Source organism: Rousettus aegyptiacus, unplaced genomic scaffold (assembly GCF_014176215.1).
Source record: "Rousettus aegyptiacus isolate mRouAeg1 unplaced genomic scaffold, mRouAeg1.p scaffold_m13_p_7, whole genome shotgun sequence".
NCBI classification, from domain to species: Eukaryota; Metazoa; Chordata; class Mammalia; order Chiroptera; family Pteropodidae; genus Rousettus; species Rousettus aegyptiacus.
This window is the reverse complement of record NW_023416310.1, coordinates 89,543,031-89,549,009: the sequence shown is the minus strand read 5'-3', so window position 1 is coordinate 89,549,009 and position 5,979 is coordinate 89,543,031. Positions and strand designations below refer to the sequence as shown.

The following is a 5,979-nucleotide window of genomic DNA, read 5'->3' as shown; positions in this document are numbered from 1 at the left end:
CACCCTACAAGAGAAGGTTGTTTGGTCCATACAAAGGAGTCAGCAAGCACTATGTGGAGAAAGTCCTTTTGTGATTAGAATATGATCGTGTAGAACTTAGACAAGGTGCATTTTTAACTCAATAAATGCAGACATGTTTCCAATAACACCTTATTGTTCTCCCTTGAACCAGCAATTCTAGCAATTCTATTTGTAGGATTCTATCATAAGACAATAATTATGGATATGTGTATATACATATTTAACTACAGATGGAGCAGTTCTCTGGCAATAAGAATGGGAATAACCAAATACAAAATTGAGGAATGCATCTATATTCCTTAGACAGAATTTGCTACCAGCAAAATCCTAAAAGCTCTTTCATATTTTTATTGCTGATTTTCAACAGTGCACTTGTCTACGTAAGAAAATAATGATAGGTTGGTACTCTTGATAAGTGGGAATATACCACAATGCAAGAAAATACTTGCCTGGTAAATTTTTCGCAGTCCCAGGATGGGTCATGAAGATAAAGATGAACTGTTGAACTCATTCACAGGAAGTGAGTGATCCCATGTTAGAGAGACTGTATGGGGTACCTAGGCTTTGTCAAAATAAAAATGGAAAGAAACAAATAGTCATGTTCACATTTGGACACTCAACTCTGCAACAAGTAAATACAAGGTGTTTAATAAATGTTTGTCGAACAGAATATATAATGATTTCAATAAACTTAGATAGAGGCAGGGCTGAAATCACAGCTCACATGAGAAAGAGAGAAAAGCAGCCCCTCACATCCGAGAGCTGGCCTGGCACTCACAACTCTCCCATTTAACGTAATTACATAGAACATCAACATCAGACAAGGCCACACTGTGACCATGGCAGAATAAGACAAAAACAAGACTTCTCCGAAATCATGTTTTAACAGAGACAAAACATCAACACTGTCCAATCCACAAAATACCAAATACCACCCTCTATCAGTTAACATGAAGAACTGCTACTTCTGTACATATTACGGTTTTAGCCTCAGTCTGGTCTTTCCTATTTCTAGGTAAGATTTATTAAAATTCCTAATCATTGAATTACCCACTTTCTGATGACATTCAATTCAGAGCAAAGCCCACTTGCTTAAGCCTGCCTCAAAAATCACCATACTTTATACTCACTCACATGTCCTCTCAGGGAAGTGGAAAGTCTGACCCTGTTAGTGAGATGTCCCTGCGGGTCCCCATTGTATGCATGCTCCTAACTTGATGCTAGAGGAATAAACTCAACTTGTTCAATACAGGGGTTCCTTCGGCTATAGAGAGAACTGACAATAATAATCTTATCCCTTTAGATTTATTTAGTCTTACATTCAAAGGATGTTTTCTTCTGTGAGGACTAAGTGATGGAGTGAGATGGTGGTTTGAGAAAACATCTGAGTGGCTTCATCTTGGCAGTGGCCTCTGACCTGCAGAGATTGTAAGGTGAGGACTTTCCTAGTAGACTGGGATTGACCTTTATCAGCCCCTGATCCCTGTTAATGATCTCCACAAGTCACTGAATCACCAGGTACAGAAATACCACAAATCGCTGGCCACACAGAGACCCCATGGCACACTGACCCATGTAGTTAATAACAGAACCTACTTCATAGAGTTCTTATGAGTATTAAATTAGTTAATACATTCAGAGCACCTATAACTGTGCATGGTATATAGTTGCAATGATTTGACACCAACTACTTGGAACTGGACCAGATTTTACAGGTTAAGGGCACAGTCTTCCACAAGACTGCCCTCACTTCAGTCACCAGCCATAAACTCAGGGGTTCTTAGTACACCCTCACTTCTGGTCAGTGGGCTAAAAATTCAGGGGTTCCCAGAACCCATTCAGGTTTGATAATTCATTTCAGTGACTTACAGACAAAACTCAGGAAAGCACTATAGATGCTCAACTTACAGTGGGGTTACATCCCAATAAACGCATTATAAGCTGGAAATACATTTAACCTACTGAATATCATAGCTTAGCCTAACCAATTTCTACTGAATGCATATCACTTTTGTAGCATCATAAATTTGAAAAACTGTAAGTCTAGCCATCGTAAGTTGGGCCATCTATATACTTATGATTTCAGTTTTATTATAGCAATAAAATATGAATAAGAACTAGCCAAAGGGAGAGACTCATAGTGTAAGGTCTGGGTCACAAAAAGCAACTGTTCTCTCTGTGTTGAGTCAGGATATGTGACCCTCCCAGCACACTATGTGACAATACACAGAGTATTGCCAACCAGGGAAGTTCACCTGAGCTCAGTGTCCAGTTTTTATTGTGGTTTCATTATCTAGGCATGATTGGCCATGAAGATATAAACTCAAACTCCACCTGTCCTCTACTCGTCAGAGGTCAAGAGGTTGTCCAAATGATATCCTGTGGTTCAAGGCCCCAACTGCTTAATCACATGGTTGATTTTTGTGGGGTGGCCAGTCTCTTATCTAGGGGCCCGCCATGAGTCACCCAGTCAGCATGAACTATCAGGGCCCACCATGAATAACAGAGACATTCCTGTTGATAACAGGGACATTCCAAGGATTTAGAGGCTACCTCCCAGGAACCAAAGGCAAAATCTTTATTTTACTAGCCAAATTCTTTATTTCAAGGGTTTAGAGGTTACTTCGTAGGAATACTAAACAAAAGCCAGCCAGATTCTTTATTATACAATAGTAAGTGCTGTATAGACATTTCCTTTTGTTGTAAATTTATGTCATATAAAAATTGTTATAACACGGAAGATGGCTATCCAATATTATTTTTTCTAAATAACCAGTTTCCCTGGAACTATAGATACCCATCGGGACACTGATTAATGTTGCAATAAATCGATCTGGAGCAACAGTATCTTCATGATATTGAACTGTCCTGTGGAGGAAAACTGTCTCCCAGCTTTTTCAAGTTTTCTTCTTAAATATTACTCAGATAAGTTGGCTATTGGTCTTCATATTTATGTAATCTTTATAAATTTGTGTGTGCTTAGGAAAAATCCAACTTCCTCACAAAATATTAATTTAAAGCATTGTTAGCTTCTATTTGGAGGCATTTTAAATAAATCTCTGAGTTTCATCTCCCCTTTTGTCATGCTTTATACTTACAGGTCCTCTCAGGGAAGTGGAAAGGCTGACCACAAGAAGTACGAAAGGCCTTGGACCCAAAGTCAAATTCCAGAGTGAAGTCCTCAAACTTTTAGTGAAATGCGATCCCACCCAGCAGAATTCTTGAAATGGAGTAGGTCTGGTCGCTATCGCTAGGTTTGTCGCTAAGTACCACCTGTGCCTCTCTCTGTCTGAGCTTTTTCGCGGGAGGATTGGGAACAGGGGCAGGGAGTGCAGCACTGTAATCAGGTGGAACACATTTAAACGCCTCACGCGCACCCAGCCTGTCCCTGCGCGTGTGCAGCACTGACACACGGGCATTCTGGGAGATGTAGTTTACGGCCGGAGGAAACACGGCGCCCCCTTCTGCATTAGTGTGCTCTCCTTGCCCTTACATCGCTGACCCTCGACAGCGGCGGTGGGTCCCGAGTCTTTCACTAGGCTGTACTTGGTTGAAACTGGAGGTGCGCCGGCAGAAGAAGAGGGCGCGGGTGAACAACAGGGCTCAGCAGACTTTGGGGTAGGTGTGGACGGGCATGTGTCAAAAGCTGCAGTGACCCTGCACAAACCTGGGCTCGTGAGGCCAGGTGGGCGGGTCTCGGAAACCGACGCGGTGCGCGGGCACTGCAGGTGTCGCGCCACGGAGCGCATGCCTGTGCTCATAAGTGGTAGACACGACGAGGAGGAACGCCCTCAGCAGTTTCAAAAGAGAACGAAGTTTTACTGAAGGACTGAAATGTTCCAGGTGAATTGGTACTTGTTTTCCATAGGTGTCTAACTTTATCTCTTATAGCAACACTTTGAGTCGGGTTTTCAAACTATGGGCTGCAACCCAGTAGTGACTATGGGTGGTAAAGTCTTGTTCAGTGAGTCAAGACTAGTATATTTATTTGCCAGTACTTTTTCTTTAGTTGGGATACAATTTACATGGAATGATTTGCACGTGATTTACAGAGAATAAAAGTGTAAAATTTGTTGTCTACACCCAAGTAACTACCACTCCACCAAAATATAGAACATTTTAATCCTCCAGAAAGCTCTGCCCATTCCAGTTAACCCTTCCCTGGACCAGTTTTCCAATTTCTATCTGTATAGGTCAATTTTGCCATTCTAGGTTATATAAATGGAATCCTGTGGTATGTATTCTTGTATGCAAGCATTTTAAAAAGTTAAATAAAACACTGAACTATCACACATATATCCCAAGTGATAAGAATGTTTTGTATAACTTACTGCAGCTATGTATATATATTCAAAGACTATTTATTGAGCATCTATGAGCCAGACACTGTTCTGATGCTGAGGATATAACACTGAATCAAACAAAAATCCCTAAAATCCCTGCCTTCATGAAATTTTAGTTTTGATAAGCAGCGATAAACAATAAGTACAATAAATCAGTAAATGAGATAGTATATTAGAAGATGGTGTGTTATGCACAAAGAAAAAGTAAATCAGGGTAAAGTGTAGGAAGGCTAAGTTTGAATTAGGTAGACAGGGAAGGCCTCCTTTATAATATTAGAGCAAAGACTTGAAATAATAGAAAAGTGTGCTGGGCAGAGGAAACAGCGTGCGTGCATGCCTGCGCATGTGTGTGTACACACACTAGCTTGTTTTGTAAGATATGTTCGTTACCTTAATCAAAAAGTAAAAATAGTGAAAGTCCTCGGTACAATGCAGGTATTAGTTCCAATTTTACTGAGCCTCAGAAAGGTGAAGTGACTTGCTAGAGAATTACATCAACCTCATCTCAGTGGATGAGGACCATGTCCCACTGTTGATTGGCATGTGCCTGATCGACTACTTTTCCTGTCTTAGCTGCTCCAAATTGCCAGCCCTTCGAAATACTTTTACAAGTTTGGCCCCAAGTCTCAGTAGACTAAGATTGATAATCTTTTGGGAGCTATAACTACAGATTTATTGAAGGACATCTCTTTTTTGGGTACAAATTGGCATCTTCATCAGACAGTCCAGATGAATTCAGAGTCCAAAGAACCTAAGGCCTGGGTAGCTAGGCCAAATCCCATATCATTTCCCATTGACAGGATATCAAACCACCAAGCCGGTTGTGATCCACAAGTTGGAAGAAGGAGAAGAACCATGGATGATGGAGAGAGAAACCCCTAGTTGGAGCTACCCAGGTGAGTCAGGTGAACAGGGGTATGGATGGAGATGAATGAAGTTAAGATCACAGTTGGTCAGTCTTAGAAAAATATGCTTCACGTCTCTCTTTCTAAAGGCCTTGGGTCTATGGCCATGCTACCCTGAACAAGCCCAATCCCATCTGATCTCGGAAGCCAAGCAGGGTCAGACCTGGTTGGATGAGAGACCACCTAGGAAAACCAGGTGCTATAGACTTAACAAATAAAAAAATAAGGGATTGTAAGCTGACAAGGTCCTTGCAATCTGAGGTCAACCAAGGGTTGCCTCACCTAAAACATTAAAATAAATAAATAAATAAAGGCCTTGGACCTTTGGAAATAACCAGGGACTGTTGAGATAAGTTTCCTACCTACCTGAACGCCTTTTCCATGGGTCACTTTCCCTCATTCATGCTCTCGTTTGCATGGTGGTTAGAGAATGATATTATCCCCTTTAGATGTATTCCACCTGTGATTTGTATCAACTTCATTAAGGACTTTGAGATTTTTTTCTTTCTTTTTTTAAATTGTAGCAAGATATACATACCAGAATTTACTGTTTTAACTATTTAAGTGTACAATTCAGTGGCATTAAGTGTATTCACATCGTTGTGCAGCCATCACCACTGTTCAGATCCAGAACGCTTTCATTATCACAAACTGAAACTCTGTACCCACTAAACAATAACTCCCCATTCCACCTCCCCACTAGCCACTGG

The 5,979-nt window shown here is 41.0% G+C and overlaps 1 long non-coding RNA gene across 1 annotated transcript; it reads right to left on the bottom strand.

Moving 5' to 3' along the window:
- Positions 1-470: 470 nt before the first annotated feature.
- LOC118605039 lies at positions 471-3,418 on the bottom strand. Its single transcript, XR_004951868.1, has 3 exons — positions 3,120-3,418; positions 1,341-1,438; positions 471-583 (listed from the first exon to the last, which is right to left on the bottom strand). It is a non-coding gene; the product is annotated as an uncharacterized LOC118605039 (long non-coding RNA).
- Between the last annotated feature and the right edge of the window lie 2,561 nt (positions 3,419-5,979).